The sequence below is a fragment of the Phascolarctos cinereus genome, unplaced genomic scaffold (assembly GCF_003287225.1).
Source record: "Phascolarctos cinereus isolate Bilbo 61053 unplaced genomic scaffold, phaCin_HiC Scaffold_2;HRSCAF=192, whole genome shotgun sequence".
Classification (NCBI taxonomy): Eukaryota; Metazoa; Chordata; class Mammalia; order Diprotodontia; family Phascolarctidae; genus Phascolarctos; species Phascolarctos cinereus.
In genome coordinates this window covers 393,391,341-393,411,249 of record NW_027555625.1, presented here as the reverse complement: position 1 = coordinate 393,411,249, position 19,909 = coordinate 393,391,341, and the positions used below count along the sequence as shown (strand labels likewise).

The 19,909-nt window shown below is 37.4% G+C and overlaps 1 long non-coding RNA gene across 1 annotated transcript in view; it reads left to right on the top strand.

Annotated features, from left to right (window-relative positions):
• Positions 1-8,482, top strand: part of LOC110212404 (uncharacterized) — a 36,667-nt gene extending 28,185 nt beyond the window's left edge. Inside the window, exon 3 of the long non-coding RNA XR_002325656.2 lies at positions 7,156-8,482. This is a non-coding gene — a long non-coding RNA (uncharacterized LOC110212404). The remainder of the gene's footprint in view (positions 1-7,155) is intronic.
• Positions 8,483-19,909: the final 11,427 nt, after the last annotated feature.

Here is a 19,909-nt window from a genome sequence, read left to right as displayed (position 1 = left end):
TGTTTTTACCAGAACTTCCCCGTATAATTATGTCCTGGATTGGGGCTTGGTTGAGAGGCAACTATGATTTACTGGCCTGTAATTGCACCAGGATAATCTAGTGATCTTAAAAATGATATGAAAAGGAAGAGCAGTTTGTGGAGTCATCAGAATCCAGAGGTGGAAAAACTCCTTTGTAAACGCCAAGCTTATCCTAAATAACCAGAGAAGAAGCAGTTTAGACCCAGAATTGCTGGCACCCTGAAGCCCCTGAGATAGTACTTAGAGGAGGGATTTGTAATTTCATCTGTACTGACTGGAACTGCTTCTACAGAGGCAGATCACAACTCTTCTACAATTTAGTAGGTTGTCTTAGAGAGTTGCCTAAGACTCAGGGAGGTTAAAAACTTAACTCATGGTTGTATAGTTAGTAAGTATTAAAGGACTGATTTGAACCTTTTAAGTCCCTAACCCCACACCTACTTTCCTTCTAACTTTCAAAGAAGGGAGAAAGGAATAAGCATTTATTAAACACCTACTATGTACAAAGCTCTTTACAAATATTATCTCATTTGATCTTCACAACAACTTTCAGAGATAGGTGCTATGAGGTAGAAAGAGGTTAAGTGACTTGTCCAGGGTCACACAGGTAGTAAGTGCCTGGAGATAGATTGGAACTCAGGACTTCTTGACTGTAGGCTTTCTAGCCGCTGCACCATCTAGATGCTCTAAAGGGTAACACCAATTTCAAGCTGATATTTTCTGGAGGTAATCACCATCCTATTCCTAGCACACTGAAATACTTTGCAAATCTTCTAACAAGGGTACAAAATATCTTTCCTTCACGTCCATCTATGTTCCTTTCCCTACCTCAAGCATCAGAATGCTTTCAGAATGGAGCTGTGCCTGATTGTATTGCTCTCTGTTTAAGCAAATCTCCAAGATTTTGCAAATTACCAAAAAAAAATTCTATTTTCCTACCTTTCTTCATCTTTTATCCAGACATCCTCATCCCAGCAGTCTTCTCGCCATCAGTTTTTTCCTTCTCCTTCCCTTCCCCACCAAACAACCCACCACTGAGACCTCATGCAGAAATTCCTGAAGAGTAATAATGTTTGACATGTGAGGTGTTTGGCTCAAGAAATAGGCTTTGTGGGCTTATGATTAGAGTCAAAAGGCACATTTATTTCCCTCTGTAGAAAGCCAGTTGGCTGAATTCAATCATTCACATATCATTTAGTTGCACAGTGGTAGCAATTAACATCCAAAAAAACGTGACTTTTTTTTGACCACTGTCCATCTCCAGACTCTTTCATTCCTTCTACCTGGAGAACTATGGACATCTTGTTAGTGTGGCAGGAGCAAAAGCTTCAGAAGTTCCAATCTTTACTCTGGTTTTGGACAAGAGAGTTAGGAATGTGTAGCCTTGCCAGGGAGACTACGTCTGGATCCTTATGGGATATTCACAGGCATGTTGGCATCTTTACTTAGTCAAGGACAGACAATACTAAAATATAATGCTTATTTCAAGGGCTTTTTCTGAGAGCTACATCTAGGACATGGAAGGTTTGTTCATCAATTAATTCATCTATCTATTCATTGAATAAACATTTACTGAATGTCTATTAGCACTGAGCTCTGAGAGAATTAGAAAGCTAAATAAGTCTTGTACCCTATCCTGAAGGAGCTTACAATCTAGTAGGAGCCATCGGCATTTTACCATGACTTGACTGTTTACGTAGACCATATAGTTAATGCTCAGTTATTTACAAATGGACATTTTGTGATTGATTCTTTTGGCATTTCTCTATATTTCTCTTGCTTCCTAAGCTTCCCTGGACTGGAAAAAATTATTCACTTTACTTTTTCTTTACTTTTCTGATCATTACTCAGTCTAGTACATTTTCAAAACTCATAAAGGAGGTATATGGGACAGATAGGCAAAAATTTCTTCTTATTCTACCATCTTGATTCTACCTTGATACTATTAAATTCTGCTTTCTCTGATATCGTTTATCATAGTTTCATCTACCCCCAAACTCTGTTATGCTTCTTGCCATCGATGAATTTGACCTACCTTAACAACAATATTCATCACCAGAGAGTTTGGGCTTTTTTGCCCCACCAACTCTTTTAACATTTGTGTCTACATAAAACCAAATTAAAATGACCATCAAAAATAGCCTTAAAAAGGAATAGAATCATAGAATTCTAGAGTTGGCAGGGAATTTACCCCTGTCAATGGCTTAAGTTCCTCTACAGCAAACACACCAAATTATTGACCAATTTTTGCTCAAATACATTGAGAACTTATCACCTCACAAGGCAGCTCATTCCATGTCTGGGAGACTCCCATTTTTATAGTTATTATTTTGTCTTCTTTTACGGAACTGTATCCCAAGATGCTAAATGACATAACATATATACTAGAACTACTGTTAGTGATTTTTGAAAGACTTTGGGAGTGGGGAGAAGTGGCGCTATAGGACTGGAGAAGGCTACATATTCTTTTTTTTTTTAAAGGAAGATATTGTGTTCAACAAATTATAGGCTACTTCTTACAGAATCAAGGACACAGTATTAGCCATGATCCTTGAAGCAGAGACTGTGTTTTTACCTTTTTTTGCATCCTCAGCACTTGGTACAGTGCCTGACACATGATAAGAACTTAATAAATGCTTATTGACCAATGAACCCCATCTCCTTTTGCACTATAATTACTAAAATGGTGGATAAAAAGAATGCTATAGACACAGTATGCCTAAATTTCAGCAAAGCATGTAACAAAAGTTCTCAGAGGGCAGCTGGGTAGCCCAGTGGATGGAGCACTGGCCCTAGAGTCAGGAGGACCTGAGTTCAAATCTAGCCTCAGACCACATGATACTCACTAGCTGTGTGACCCTGGGCAAGTCACTTAACAGTCTCACCAAAAAAGAAAAAAAAAGTTCTCATGTTCTCTTTGTGGACGTGAGATGGAGAAACGTAGGTTAGCTGACTATGTTTATGTGTATTCAGAACTGGATAAATTATTGGACCCAAAGAGTCAGGTCAATTTTAACCTAGAGAGATGTGTAGCATTCCCTGAATCTATCCTTATTCCTGTACTGTTCAACATTTTTATCAGTGACTCAGATGAAGTCAAAGATGCCATGATTCCCAAATTTACAGATGGTAAGAAACTGGGAAACTAATCCATTGAAGGGCAATGTCTAGATCAAGTAATGGGCCAACTCAAATTCGTTTAATAAGGTTTGATATAAAATCCTATGCCTATATTAAAAAAAATCTACTGCACAAATTCAAGATGAAGAAAGCATGGCTGGTCAACAGATCTTATGAAAAAGATCCAAAGGTTTTAAAGGACTACGAACTCCCATGTGGCATGGCTGTCTAGAAAGTTAATTCAGTCAATTAAGTAAGGAACATAATGCCCAGAGTAAGGAAGGTGATGGTCCTACTGTACTCTGTGTTAGACCACATCTGGAATATTGTGTTAAGTTCTGGATGTCACACTGTAGGAAAGATTTTGACAAACAGAAATACACTCCGAGAGCAGATTTCAAAGAGTTCAGAAAATGTATTGGTAGAATGCTATGAACTAAAATTCTGTAGTAAAAGTCAGCCTTAGAAGAATGGGAAGTTCTCAAGAAAGAAATTTTGAAGACACAAAGAGAAACAATGACAATGAAGAGGAAAGGGGTGGAGGCATAAGTGTGGATTTTGAGGAAACTTATCAACAAACTTAGACTTAAAAAAAAAGCAAGATCAGAACAAGAAGAGAAATGAATGATAAACATAAAGCCTGGCAAAAAGTCCTGAAAAAATAAAGCTCAGAATGAGTCAGGGCTGATGAAGAGATCTGTTAGCGTTTAAAAAGTTGCTTAAAAAAACTGTATTGGAGGGGAAAATGAGAATCAATGAATGGATAGGACCACTGTTTGGGGGTAGATGAAACAATGATAAATGATAACAGAGAAAGCAGAATTGAAGAATATCAAGGTAGAGTCAAGATGGTGGAGAAAGAAGAAATTTTTGCCTGCTTGACCCAATATACCTCCTTTATGAGTCCTGAAAATGTACTAGACTGAGTAATGATCAGAAAAATAAATGTGAATAATTTTTCCAGTCCAGGGGAGCTTAGGAAGAAAGAGAAATATACAGATATTGGGGTGGGGTCTGGCCAGGAACGGATGAGGAAGTGGTGGCATTTGCAGCTGGGAGCGTTCTGGTGTCCAGAGACAGAACACCAAGACAGGAAGTGCCTGGGCAGAAAGAGATCCCAGAATATTCCTGAAGTAGTGTTGGGTGCAGGAACTAGTGCTATCTGTCAGCTCTGTCTCCCACTATCTAGTTTCATGGCATGGATCCAGGATGAAGAAGAGCAGTTTTGAGAGAACAGGAACATAGGTCCAATCTGAGTAGTGAGTAAGAAACAAGTTCTGGAAACATAGCTAAAAGGCTCTGAGGCCAGGAGCAGAGCAGGAGAGATTCAATTCTAATCTTTAGCCCAGCGTCTAAGCCTTCAGTGGAATAACTAGGAAAGGAGACCAACGCCAAAGGAGCCAGCAGTTTCATTCAGAAACATCAGAGCCTCTCAGTGGGCTAACAGTAACTAAATCTAGCAACAGTCTACTGAAACTCAATTACGTACAAGCTAATAGACCCAAACCTGGGTTGAGAACTTGCAAAACTCAGACCAGCAGGGCAGTGAACAGACATCTCAGATCACACCAATCAGGGGGCACTGAAGCCCCCCTAGATCAAAGCAGGGAAGCAGCAGAAGGACATAAAAGGACAGAAACTAGATTGAGATATTCCCCCTCACTCCTACCTCCCAGAATGTCACTTAATCCGGCAATAACATAAAGCCTAAAGTCAAGAAATAGTTTGGAAGAAGGAGCAAATAAACAAACAAAATAACCTGACCATAAAGAGCTACTGTGGTGACAGGGAAGCTCATAACAAACAGAAGAAGACAATTACTTGAAAACATCTACAAGCAAAGCCTTAAATAAAAATGCAGATTGGACACCAGAACAACAAGAATTCCTAGAAGAGTAAAGAAAGAAGTTTTAAAACAATCTTAAAAATCAAATGAGAGCTATGGAAGAAGAATATGAAAAAGGATTAATAGCTTGATAAAAAAGACATAAAACTTTATTCAAAAAATAACTTTTTGAAAATTAGAATGGGCCAAATGGAAGCTAAGGCTTCCATGAGACATTAAGAAATAACAACAACAACAGCAACAATAACAAAAAGTTAAAAGACAGAAAATAGGAGAAGCTGTGAAATATCTCATAACAAAAAATGACACGATTTGAGTATGGTTTGTGGACACCTAGGAAAGAAACCCGCTATCCCGAACAGAGCTATCATGGCCTCATCAAGAACAGGTCATGACAGATGAAACATTTCATTTTTTTGACAGAACTACTAGACTGGTAGATCGGGGGACTTCTGAAGATGTGCTTTACCTAGATGTTATCAAAGTATTTTATGATGTTTCTCATGTTATTTTTTCAGTTTTCTCAGCCTTTTATTTTTAAAGTTTAGTGTTTTATTTTTCCCCAGTTACATGTAAAAACAATTTTTAACATTTTTAAAACTTTGAGTTCCAAATTCTCTTCCCCCTTCCCTCCCCATCTCTTCCCACCCCCATTGAGTAGGCAATCAATTCGATATCAGTTATACATGTGTAGTCATGCAAGACATTTCCATATTAGTCATATTATGAAAGAAAACATGAACCAAAAAAATACCTCAAAAGTATGCTTCAATCTGTATTCAGACATCACCAGTTCTTTTCTGTGGGGTTAGATAGCATTTTTTATCATAAGTCCTTCAGAGTTGTCTTGGATCATTATAATCTTGATTCATGGGCATACCTTAAATTTTCAATTTTTTTTTTTTTGGCGAGGCAATCAGGGTTAAGTGACTTGCCCAGGGTCACACAGCTAGTGAGTATTGTGTCTGAGGCTGGCTTTGAACTCAGGTCCTCCTGACTCCAGCTGCCCCACTCAATTTCCAATTCTTCACCACCAGAAAAGAGCTGCTATAAATATTTTTGTACATATGCATCTTATTTTTTTAATGTTTTATTAATATTTTCTTTTGTATTACTGTGATTTCCTCACAATCCCTACCTTAAAATAAAACCCTCCTTTGTAACAAAGAAAGATAGTTATGAAAAACAAATTGACCCACTGACCGTATTTAACAATGTATCTTTCTGTACTTGTAGTCCACTGTTATTTTACGAAGAGGAAAGTGGTATATTTCATTATAAGTCTTCTAGAGTCAATTGGTTATTGTGCTAACTAGAGTTCTAGTGTCTTTTAGTGGTTTAAAATATATATGTATATGAATATATATGTATGTATATGTGTGTATATATATATATATATATATATATATATATTATTGTGGTCTTTGTATATTGTTCTCCTAGTTCTGCTTATTTTGCTTCCCATAAGCTCATACAAATTTTCCCAAGTTTCTCTGAATTTCTCCTGTCTTTTATTGCAACACAATAATATTCCACTGTAGTCATATACCATAATTTATCTGGCTATTCTTTCATTGATGAACACCCACTTTGTTTCTAATACTTTGCTACCATAAACGTGCTCCTACACATCTTTTGATACATATGGGGCCTTTACTTTTAAGTGTTATGATTTCTTTGGTTTATCTGCCCAGTGAGGATAGAGTAGCAGGCCTGGAGCCAGGAAGATTCATCTTCCTGATTTCAAATCTGGCCTCAGACACTTACTAACTGTGTAACCCTGGGTGAGTCACTTAACCCCTGTCTGCCTTTGTTTCCTCATTTGTAAAATGAGCTGGAGAAGGAAATGGCAAACTCTAGTATCTTTGCCACGAAAATCCCAAATGGGGTCATGGAGAGTCAGACAAGACTGAAAAATGATTGAAAAACAATCTGCCCAGTAGTTTTATGGCTACATCAAAGGATAAGAATAGCTTAGTAATTTTTCTAGAATAGTTCAAAATTGTTGTTCAGAATGGCTGGACCAATTCACAGTGCTACAGCAGTGTGCACGAATATGCCTGTCTTCTCAGGGTCCGTCTAACTTGGGCTATTTTCATCTTCTTTCATCTCTAACAATTTTCTGAGTGTGAGGTAAAACATCAGAATTGTTTTAATTTTTATTTCAGAGAATCACAGACTCTCAGAAGCTATCCAGTCCAATCAATAACTGACATCCGACCTCTCCATAACAAGCACAGATTGGGGAAGAAAAAAAAACCCATTGTCTTCATGATTATTTGATATTGTGGTCAAGAGATGACCTGTGAAATAACATCTGATGACTTTTACATTCAGCAGTGTGACATTTGAAGTTTTTTTATTAGTGTTTTAGAGAAGTTTTTTTTTCCCTGTACAGGTATTGATACTTTGCATTTCTTCTCTTGAAAATTGTTTGCTCCTATCCTTTGACCACTGACTGATGACTCTTGGTCATAAACATTTATATCAGTTCATTTTTATCTTGGATATCATACCTCTATGAGAGATATTTTGTGCAAAGTTTTCTCCCCCAAAGAGAATGTTCTCTTCTCATTTTGTTAACATTGATTTTGTCTGCACAAAAGCTTTTAAATTTAATATAATCAAAATTGTCTTTTCTTATCTCTGTCTTTTGTTTAGTTACGGCTTTTCAAACCCTAGATTTGAAACGTACCTCCTTCTGTTCTCTTCTACTTTAAAAATAAATGATAGGGCCTTTTATATTGTTTGCTCATCCTCTTGGAGCTAATTTTGGCATGTGGTGTGTGATATTAGTCTAATCCTAATCTCTGTCAAACTCTTTCCAGTTTTCTCAGCAATTCTTATCAAATAACAATTCCTTCCCCTAAGAAGTTTATGTTCCTAGGTTTTCCAGATGCTGGGCTGCTACGTGAAATTAGTTCTGGGTTTTGTGTTCCTAATTTGTCTTCAAAATCAACTTAATTTTTAAAATTAGTACCAAATACATTCATTAATTCTTGCTTTATAGTATAATTTGAAATCTGTTAACATTAGACACCCTTTCTGCCTGTTTTTTTACATTATTTCCCTTAAAATTCTTGACCTTTTGTTCCTCCAGATGAATGTGATTATTTTGCTTAACTCTATTAAGTAATTCCTTAATAGTATGATTAGGATAATACTAAAACTGCAAATTAATTTAGGTAATATTATCATTTTTTATATTAATTCTGCATAATTCTGAATAGCAAATATATTCCAATTATTTGTCTTCTTTATTTTTCTTTTTATTTAATTTTTTTGTATTCATTTAGTATTTTATTTTTTCCCAGTTGCATGTAAAAACAATTTTAACATTTGTTTTAAAAACTTTGAGTTCCAAATTCTCTCCCTTCCTCCCTCTCCACCCCCTCCCCATTGAGAAGGCAAACAATTCAATATAGGTTATACATGTGTAGTCATGCAAAACATATCCATAATAGTCATGTTGTAAAAGTAAACACAGACAAAAAAACTCAAGAAAAATAAAGTAAGTCTTCTTTATTTCCGTAAAAATATTTGTAGTTAGATTTATATGGATTTCAAGCATAACTTGATAGCTTAAATCCCAGATATTATATGAATTTCATAGCTATTATAAGTAGAATTTCTTTTTCTATCTCCTGCTTTATTAGTAATGCAAAGGTAAGCTAATAATTTTTATGGTTTTATTTTGAATGTGACTAATATTCTGAAGTTGTTTAAGTTAATTGTTTAATTGAATCTCTGGGATTCTTTAAATAATTCATCATGTTACCTGCAAGGGAGGCAGTGGGGTATAAAGGATAGAGGGCTGGCCTCACAAACAGGAAAATCTAGGGTCAAGTCCCAGCTCTGGCTTTTTGACCCTCGGCAAATCACTTAATTTCTCAATGCCCTAGCCAGCTCTTTAACAGTATAATGCAGAACCGTTGCCAATCTACATTAGTAGAAATTTTCTCTCCAAGAGTTCCCAATTCCAATGAAATCTGAAGTCTGGTTGAAAAACAATCATCTGAATTAATGTTAATTTTTACCTTCTCTTTGCCTATATCTATTCTCTCAATTTTTTTGTCTTGTCTGTGTCTAAACTTTTTAGCATTATAGCGAATGATAATGGAGACAATGGACATTTTTGACTTATCTCTGATTTTGTCGGGAAATGTTTTAGAGTTTTTCTCCATTACAAATAATAGTTTCAGATATATGCTTTTGCCAATATTAAAGAGAAGTCCTTCTATTACAATTTTTTCAATTGGAATTGAGCATTATATTTCATTGAAAGTATTTTCTGCATTTATTGATATACTTGTGTGATCTTTATAATTTTGTTTTTAATATAATTTATCATGCTTAGAGTTTTAATAATGTTTTTGCTTTTCTTTGTATCTCAAATGTAGCACATTGCATTGCATATAGTAAGTGCTTAATAAAAGCTTTTTGATTGATAAATTCCAAACCATTCTTGCATTCCTGGCATAAATCCAACCTGATCATAGTGAATACTTCTGAATATATTTCTGTAGAAACTTTGATAAAATATTATTTAATTTTTAATCAGTATTGTTCTATAGTTTCATTTCTCTGATTTTTCTTTTCCTACTTTGCATATCAGGACAATATTTGTTTCAAAGAAGGAGTTTGATAAAGTGATGTTTTATTAATGTAGCAACTAGGTGGTGTAGTAGATAAAGTTCTAAACCTGGAGACAGGAAGATCTGAGTTCAAATCTAGCTTCAGATGCAGACCAGCTGTGTAACCCTGGGCAAGTCACATCACCTCTTTCTGTCCCAGTTTCCTTATCTACAAAATGGGGAGCATAATGGCATCTACCTCTCAGGGTTGTTGTGTGAATAAAATGAGATAATATTTTTGAAGCACTTTGCTAACCTTGAAGTGCTATATAAATGCTAACTATTATTATAATAAACATAAAACCTGATACCACTCAATGCAGGCACTCATTCTCATGTCCTAATTCCTTCAATACCCTCAAGCTCTAATCTTTTTATCCTGAATGCTTGAAAGTCCTCTATTCTATTAAGGATCATTTTTTTTTCTCCTGTAGAATACACTCCGTTTTGCAAGGTAAGTTACTTTTGGTTGTAAGCCTATATCTTTTAACTTTTGGAATACTGTATTCCAAGATCTTCTCTTGTTTGTTGTAGAAGCTACCAACTCTTGTGTGATCCAGGCAGCCATGATTCCTTGGTACATGAACTTTTTCTTTAGGGCTACTTATAATAATTTTTTTTTGGCCCTGGAAGCTCTGAATTTTGAATATGACAACCCTGGGAATTTGCTTTTGGGTTTTCTTTTAGGAGGTGAACTGCGAACACTTTCTTTATTCATTTTGCCCTCTAGTTCTAATAGATCTGGGCCATTTCCATTTATGATTCCTTTGAATATTATATTCAGGATTTAAAAAATAATAGTTTTCAGAAAGTCATATTCTCTCTCTTTTTTATACTTAATAGTATTTTATTATTTTCCCCAATTACATGTAAAGATAGTTTTCAACATTCGTTTTTGTAAGATTTTGAATTCCAAATTTTTCTCCCTCCCTCCCTTCCTTCCCCACTCCCCCAAACAGTAAGTAATCTGATATAGGTTATACATGTACAGTCATGTTAAACATATTTCCACATTAGTCATGTTATAAAAGATGAATCAGAACAAAAGGGGAAAACCATGAGAAAGAAAAAAGACAAAAAAACAAAAAATGAGAATATTATGCTCCAATCCACATTCAGACTCCATGGTTTTTTCTCTGAATGTGGATAGCATTTTCCATCATGAGACTTTTGGAATTGTCTTAGATCACTATACTGAGGAGAGCTAAGTATATCATAGCTGATCACTTCACAATGTTGCTGGCACTGTGCACGATATTCTCCTGGTTCTGCTCACTTCACTCGGCATCAGTTCATGTAAGTCTTTCCAGGTTTTTCTAAAATCTGCCTGCTCAACATTTCTTATAGAATGATTGTATTCCATTACATTCATATATGACAACTTGTTCAGCTATTCCCCAGTTGATGGGCGTCCCCACAATTTCCAATTCTTTGCCACCACAAAAAGAACTGTTATAAATATTTTTGTGGTTGGTACCTTTCCCCCCTTTTATGATTTCTTTGGGATACAGACCTAGTAGTGGCATTGTTGGATCGAAGGGTATGCATAATTTGATTACCCTTTGTTCATAGTTCCAAATTGCACTCCAGAATGGTTGGATCAGTTCACAACTCCACTAACAATGCATTAATGTTCCAATTTTCCCACATCTTCAACATTTATCATTCTCCTTTTCTGTCATATTAGCCAATCTGATAGGTGTGAGGTGGTACCTCAGAGTTGTTTTAATTTGCATTTCTCTAATCAATAGTGATCTAGAGCACTTTTTCATATGGGAAGTCTTATATTCTTAAATTATCTCTCCTTGACCTATTTTCCAAGTCAGTCGTTTTAGATAACAGATACCTCATATTTCTATTTTTTTTTCCAATCTTTTCCTAATATTTCTTTTTTTGTCTTGTGAAATAATTAATTTCTTGTTGGTCTATTCTGATTTTCAGAGAGTCTGTTTTATGGTAAGATGTACTACTTTTCATTCTAAACAATTTATTCTCCTTCCAATTTCCTTCTCCAGAGGTATTTCATAAAATTTCTTGCTCCCTTTTTTCCTATATACTCATTAATTTCTATGAATTCTATACATTCATGTATCAAATCTTTGTGGAAAATCCATTTTTTTCTGTGAGTTTCTGCTTGCAGTTGTTGTGACATTAGTTTCCTGTTAGAGTTTATATTTTAGGGAATTTTTAGATCTATAATAATTCTTCATACGGTTGGTATCTTCTTCTGTTTACTCATGTCTTCAACTTTAGTTTATGAATTGGGGCTTTGTGCTCGGGCCGGGTCTCATTCCCTGTTGTGCTTTTGGTTGAGGTGGCTGGATCTGTCTGGTCTTGACATGAATCATCGGGATTCCTACTTTCACGTCCACCTTTAGGGTGTCTATACTTACTAGTGCTTGTAAGTTTTAGTTATAACTATTGTTCTCAGCCAAGGCTGGGATATTTTACGGGAGAGTATCCTAACTAGTGGAGAGAATGCTGATAAAATGTTGGGTGTGTGAGGAGAGGGACTTTGACAAGAGCTTTGTGAAGAAAGTAGCCTTCTCTTCACCAGTTAGGAAAGCTTCTTGCAAACTGCCCTAGGCTTGGCTGGGCACAGTGGGTCACATAGGACCCACCTTGATCCTCAAGGTTCAGAGGACAGGAGCTTCAGGGCTCTTTATGGTTTCTCAGAATAGAATGCTAAAACCTCAGAGCTTCTGGAACTAGGGTGTCTTAGTCCATGCCCTATCTCATCTGAGCTGGTTGCCACTGCCTCCTTTTGTTTGTTTTTGGCCATGGTCCAGAATACAGGTTTCTGACAAGCATAATGACTTATTGCGGGAGTCCTGACCTCTTATTGTCTCCAGGTACAGTCTTTCAGTCTACCAGAGTCTCTGATAGGTCTCTGGTCACACCAGAAGACTTCTTTCTTATTTGCCTATATTGGGGCTAGACTTTTTGGAGATTTTCCTTTCCTATTGGCCTTGGGTTTTTAGTTGACTTTTGGTACAGTTATGGAGTGGATGAAGTCACTTAATGTAAGTTACAATATTTTCCTTGATCTTCATTTGGTCTGGTGCTTTTTTTAGGTTTTTATTTTTGGAGTAGGTGTGTGGGAGCTGAGCTACCTCCTTTGTTCAAGCAGCTATATTGGTTGTCAGTCTCCCAAGCTGACTTTCGAGACTTAATCAGTCTTGATACCTCAAGACTGTCTATCTTCCAATCCATTCTCCCCTCAGTTTCCAAAGTTATATTCATAAAACGCAAGTCTAACCACATCACTGCTCTTCTCCGGTGGCTCTCTCTTACTTCTAGTATTGAATATAAACTCCTCTGTTTAGCATTTAGAATCATTCCAGGCTTAACAGACACTGTCTCCCTTTAGACACGATGTTGCAGCCAAACTGAGGTACTTACTATTCCCCATATATGACATTAAGTGAAACATCTCTGTGACCCTGCTTAGGCTGCCTAGAATGTTCTCCCTTTTCTGTCTCTTAGAATCCCTAACTTTTTTCCAACCACGGTTTAGGTGATGCCTCTTATATAAGTTCTTTCCACTCCCCCAGATAGTAGTGCCTGCTACTAATTGCCTCCTTTATTTTGTCTTTATTTTTGTCTCTGTACAGATGTTTATGTGCACGCATACTATCTCCCTCTATAAAATATAAGCTCCTTAAGGACAGTGACTGTTTTGTTTTCGTTTTTGTGTCACTGGTGCCTAGAACAGTATCTGAGGCATAGTAGGCAACTCTACCGGTTGCTACATTAGGTTTGTGCCTGACAAGACAGATTTTAAAAGACCCCAAAGTTATAGTAATTCTGCTCTTGGAAGTATAGTTATGAAACATGTGAATGGCTGGTGATTATGACGCCAGTTAGAAAGAGAAATATTTCTGATTATGGGCTAGAGGAGTTGGAATCTCAGTCCTGCAATAGGAAAGATTTCTCTCTTCCAGGTGTCTCTCAGAGCTGTCCTATACCCTTGGGCTACAAACAGCGGGACACATAGGGCTATAAGGACAGGGTCAACCACAGGTGTTTATGAGAAATAAGATTAGACTGATTAGTCAGATGTGTGTTGTAACAGAATAAACGGACATGATTAGAAGCTGGTATCCATTGTTTAAAGTAAGGCTGGGAGTTAGGAGAAGGACCTCAAGTTCTTTATGTCTATTTTTCTCTCAGCACTCCAGCTCCCTAACTGGGCACTCAATGACTCTAAAACTAAAACAAACCAAAGCACAGTCCTATACTTCTTGCTTTTTGCTTTAGCTTTCATCTTGTGGTCTTGTTTGGAGGCTTTGGTTTGGGGAAAGGAACTGCAGATGTTGACCCTGGTCAGTACAGTTATGTGTTGAGGAGAAGACACTGCCATCTTCCTCTTCAACTCTTCTTATGTCCACCCTCTTCCAATACCTCCTGCTACAGGGGAGGAAATGCAGCCTCCAGGCTTGATTTCTCATTGGGTTCTCTTGTTGACCTAGTGAGTGTTCAATAAGTGCTGTGACTTTTAGAACTTAACATATGCTTGTTGGTTTATTGAAGGTAAAAGCTGCTACTGAACAGTGGCAGTCAAATGGTATTCAGAAGCTAAGAATGACCCTACCCACTTGCCCTCATTTACCTTCTGCCCCATGATTCCTTCCTTCCAATTGTGCTTTCTTTTGAAAGGTCCAATAGTGCTGTTGGTCAGAGATCAGGGGCCCAATACCCACTGGGACCTGTTGTCCATGATCTTTGCTATGAGACTCCAGACTAGAATAAATGTGACTCTTGCCTAACACAGCTTGAGGAGAGCATGGGGCTACTAACCTTGAAGACAGCTTGTTCCTGCATGCCATCCCCAAGCCCAGGGTCTCTCCTCTACATTTTCACTTTCCTGCTTGTAAGAACTGTTGTAAGAAATCTTAAGATTCAAAGAAGTCCATAAGGAGACCATTTTTTGCCCCAGGTCTTCTCATTCTCAGGTAACCTTGAAGACCACAGCTTCTTTCACTCCAGGAAGCTGAATTATTTTTTTTAATTTATTTTTAAAAGAATAGATTGTTATTGATATATTTTATTTTTACATTGCCTAGATTTTTCCATTTCTCTTTTATGCCTCCTATAAAGCCATCCCTTAAAACAAAGAATATTTTTAAAGAAAGAAGAAAAATAATTAGGCAAACTCTACTCATACATTGAAGAGTATGATGTTATACCCCCTCCTCTTCCTTTGCAAAGGAGTAGGGGGAGGTGTCTTCTCATAGCACTTTTTTGGGACCAAGTTTGTTCTTTATGCTTTTGCAACATTCAGGCTTGATTGTTTTATATTTTCTTCAGTGTGCTCTTCTGCTAGTTTTTGTCCTTCCTTCTCCAATTGGCCAATTGTGTTTTTTAGGGGCTTGTTTTCTTCAGTGTATTTTTTTTTCCATTGGCCAATTGTATTTCTGAAGGACTCTTCGATCTCTCTCATTTGACTATTAAAATCCTTCTTGAGCTCTTCTAAGAAGCTTTTTGGGCTTCAGAGCAGTTCATATTCCCTTTTGTTGTTGCAGATGTGGGTTTGTTGACAATGTGTTCTCTTCAGAATTTCTGTCTTGATCTTCACTCTTTTCATAATATGAATCTATGGTATGTTTCTTTTTACTTATGCTGTTTCTTTGTTCCCTGGCCTTTAAAGAGATTGAGCTCTCCTGCTCGGGAACAGAGGGTACTGACCCAAGCTTCTTGTGTTGGGAGCCTAGGTATTGGTCCCTGGCTTTGCGTGCTGGGGCCTCTCCTGTTGGCAATTGGAAGCTGTAGGTTTCTGGCAGCTTACCTCGTGTTGGGCTGGAATGAGGCAGTTCTAGGTTGCCTGCTGTTCCTTTCTTCAGCTTTCTTCAGCTCCTTTTAGATGGGTGCTGCAGGGTGTTTATCTGCCTGGGGTCCCCTGCAGTGTTGTCTCCCTTGTTTCTGCTAATGCACTGGGAGATTCCTTTGCAGTTAAGTGCTGAAGCACCTGGTGGTTTTCTGAGCTGGTTTCCACCAGTTCCCCCTGCCCTCACTGAGGCACTGGGAGGTCCAGGTGTTGGTGTTTGCCTGCTCTACCACCTGGGCTTCAGGATTTCTTCACAATTGGAGGCTGCAGGGCTCCGATAGCTCACCTGTTGTTGGGTTGGAACCAGCAAGGCGGGGGCTTTAGGAAGCCTTTAGGTTGTTTTCTTCACCTCCTTTCAGATGAATGCCACAGGGTACTTATCCGCCTGGGGCCCCTTGTAGTTCTGCCTCCCTTATTTTTGCTGAGGCACTGGGAGACCCGTTTGCTGGGCTGCTGCACTGCTGCTCCCCGTCTTTCTTCTAGTTCAGCTGTTCCAGGGTTTTTTTCTGGGTTGATATTTTCTGGGTTTTCAGAGGTTGATAGGGGAGAGTGAGAGCGATTACATTTTCACTCCGCCATCTTGGCTCCCAGAAGTGGAAGTGCTTGATTGTTTTGTGGTGGTTTTTCTTTCTATTGGCATTGTTGTTGTCATTGTGCATACTCTTTTTTGGGGCTCTGCCTATTTCAGTTTGTATCTATACTTGTAAGCCTTTTCATGCTCTCTGTATTCATTATGTTTGTCATTTCTTACAGCACAGCGCTATGCTGTTAATGCAGGTATCAGAGTTTGTTTGGCTGTTCCCCAAAATGATGGGCATCTATTTCATTTTCAGTTGTTTGCTACCATGAAAAGTGGGCAGCTGAGGTTATTATTGAAATCCGAAAGCCTTAAAAATCCACTAACATATTGATTAGAAAGTCCCACTTCACTGATCTTGCAAAAGAATTATGCTTCCAATACAACAGAACAGTGGAATTTTTAGCAAGGTCAAACCTTGTTGGCATTATAGGAGACAGCAGAAGCATTCTTGACCTTGAGATGTGCTTTTAGAAATTATATTTTATTTTTTCAATTAGCAAGCATTTTTTCCTTTCCCTCCTATTCCTTTCCCCACCAAAAGAAAACAAAAACAAAACCCTTGTTACAAATATGCATAGTTACGCACAACAATTTCCCACTCTGGCTATTTTCTAAAATGTGTGTCCATCCTCACTCTGTCAGGACGTAGCTAATATTTGTCATCATTGATCCTCTGGAATCATGTTGGCTATTGATCTGTCTTTTTGAAGATACCTACTTCCTTTCCATCCATACCCAAAGGGAAATCTTCTTCCTCAAGAAAGAGGGGAAGGGAGGGAAATAAGCATTAATTACCTACTAAGTGCCAGGCATTGTACTAAGTACTTTATGAATATAATTTCATTTGATCCTCACAACAACTCTGGGATGTTGGTGCTATTTTTATCCTAACTTTATTTGAGGAAACAGGTAGAAAGAAGTTAAGTGTCTTGCCCAGGGTCATGAAGCTAATGAATGTTTAAAACTGGATTTGAACTCAGGTCTTCCTGACTCCAGGCTCAGCATTCTATCCACTGTACCACCTAGCTACCTGATGCCCAAGGATCCAAGTTATCCAAGAAGAACGAGGTTGAGTTCCCTGACCAAGTTAACCCCCTGGCACAATCCACTTGGAACTAGGTACTCCCTCTCTCTCCCATTTTCAATCCCTTTCTGACCAACTTGGGCCTGGGCTCAGTTTTAACCCCCTCTCTCTTGAATTATTTTCTTTATGTTGCTCAAAATTTAAATAATAAATTGCTTTATAAAAAAAAGAATAGAAAGCAATTTGGAATTATACATAAAAAGTTACTAAACAGTTGATGACCTTTGATTCAGCTATATTACAGTAAGGCCTATACCCTAAAGAGATCAAAGATATAGAAAGAACTACTATGTATTCAAAAACATTTATGGCAGCTCAATTTTTTTTTTTGTAGTGGCAAAAACCTAGAAACTAAAGGGGTATCTATCAACTGAACAGTGACTGAATAAATTGTGTCATGTGAGTATGCTAGAGTACTACTATCCTGTAAGAAATTAGGAAAGAAATAATTTCAAAGACATATGGAAAGACTTGGATGAACCGATGCAGAGTGAAGTGAGCAGAAACAATAAAACATAAATATTAGAAAAATAGACAAGTTTGAAGACTTGTATAAGCTGATAAAAAATGAAACAAATGGAACCAGGAGAGCAATAAAAACTAATAAAAACAACGCTGTAAAGACAAACAACTTTGAAAGATGAAAGAATGTTGATCAACAATGATGAAATACATCATTTACCTCCTGACAAAGAAGTGATGGATTTAGGGTGAGGAATAAGACATAAATTTTCTGAATACAAATAGTGAGGGAATTTGTTTTACTTGACTATACATACATGTCGGGAGAAATTTCTTTTCATTTACTCTTTTTTTTTTTAATGGGATGGGGGGTGGAAGGGAGAGAAAATTAATTAAAAGCTAGATATCTAGTCTTGAGAATAAAATGAAAAAAAATAAGAGAAAGCGAGAGAAAGATGTAATGATTACAAAGCTCAAATGAGAGAGTCAACATTAGGAAAAAATATGTCAGCACTGTGAACACACAGCATTTGGTAGGCAATCTATTCTGACCCTGCTGAAAACACTCCAAACAGTAGAGAGATAGAAGGAAGCTGAAACTTTCCAGTCTGGCTCTAACTTACCTTTCAAACTAATTTCATAGGATCATAAGATCATAGATTTAGAGCTGGAAGAGACTTGACAAATTGCTCGGGCCAACACTCTTGTTTCAGAGAGAAGGGAACCCAGGTCCAGAGATGTTCATTGACTTGCACAAATAGTAAGCGACTAAGTCAGCAGTCAAATAGCTTTACTGCATTCTGCTGCCCCCAGCTCTCCTAACATGGTGCGCTCCAACCAAGCTGGTTTACTAGCTATGCCCCAAACTCAGCTTTCATCTCCTATCTCTATCCTTTATTCACTCCTTCTCTCCTTCATCTCTCAGGATATTTGTATTCACCCCAAAATAAATAAGTAAAATAAAACCTTTAGGAAATTTGAAAAAAAAGAAAAAAGAAAAAAGAATCCTTTATTTTTCAAGCCCCAGCTCAGGTGCCAACCAGAGTATGTGCTGATGTCCTCATCCATTGTGATTCTCTCCCTCCTCAAATCACATTGTATTTACTTTGTTTTCATTTTGCATACACCCATTTTGTGTACAGGTCTTTCTTGACCCCTGTGTCACATGAGGAGACCCCACGACACGTGTCCTTGATCCTATTTCAAAATTCTATTTTTCTAGAGATTACTCCCTCTATCGTCCCCATTTTTTCCACTAATCTTCAATCACTCTCTATCTATTGGCTACTTCCCTGCTACCTACAAACACACCCACGTCTCACCTGTTCTTAAAAAACCTTCACTTGATCTGACTATTCTAAAAGCCATCATCCTATATCTTTGCTCTCTTCCGTGGTTAAACTCCTTGGAAAATGTATCTATAATCAGCAGCTCAATTTCCTTTCCTTTCACTCCAATTCTAAACCCTCTGCAGTTTGTCTTCTGACTTTCTCTTTCAACTGAAATGGTTCTCTGCCAATGATCTTTCTTTTTTGCAAATGAAATTTTATTTTTAATGAATAAAAATTGATCTTCTTTCCCTCTCACCCACTGAGGGGAAAAACACTGAAACTCTTGTAACAAACATACGCAGAAACCAAATTCCCATATTGGCTGTGTCCGAAAATATGGATGTTTTGTTCTGTATCCTGAGTCTAGCTCTCCTTTCCTCTCAGGCACTGGATAGCACACTTCATCACTAGTCCTCTAGAGTCGTTGTTGGTCGTTGTGTTGATCGGAATTCTGAAGTCTTTCCAAGTTGTTTCTCTTTATGTAGCGAGGGCTGCTCCCTATGTGTAATGTGTGGATGTTGTACAGCTTAAAATAGATATCTCTAGACTCTTCTTTCCTGACCCTTTCCCAAGGGAAACTTTAATTCCTGCTAGAAGGGGAAATGAGAAGTTGGGGCAAGACATATGGCCACTCTGCTCTTCTCAGAGACAGTGGGTACTGAGCTAGAATGATATCTATCTGCTACCTTAAATATTGTTAGTTTAGGGGGTATGGTTTTTCATGTTCAAGCTAAACTTCTGATTGATCTTTATTAATGTGGAAATGAGGACCCCAGGCTTTCTATCCAAGGCTCGATTCCCTTTCCAATAAATACCAGTTCCACAATGAAGACACATAGGAATCAGAAAAAGAAACCCATTTATCTATGTCAATAGAAAAACAGAAATCAGAGAAAGTATACATAGGTAAATATGTACCAGACAATACAGAATGAGGAGCTTTGTTGTGAAGATCAAATAAGACACTAATTGTCAAGCACTTAGTACATTTCCTGGCACACAGT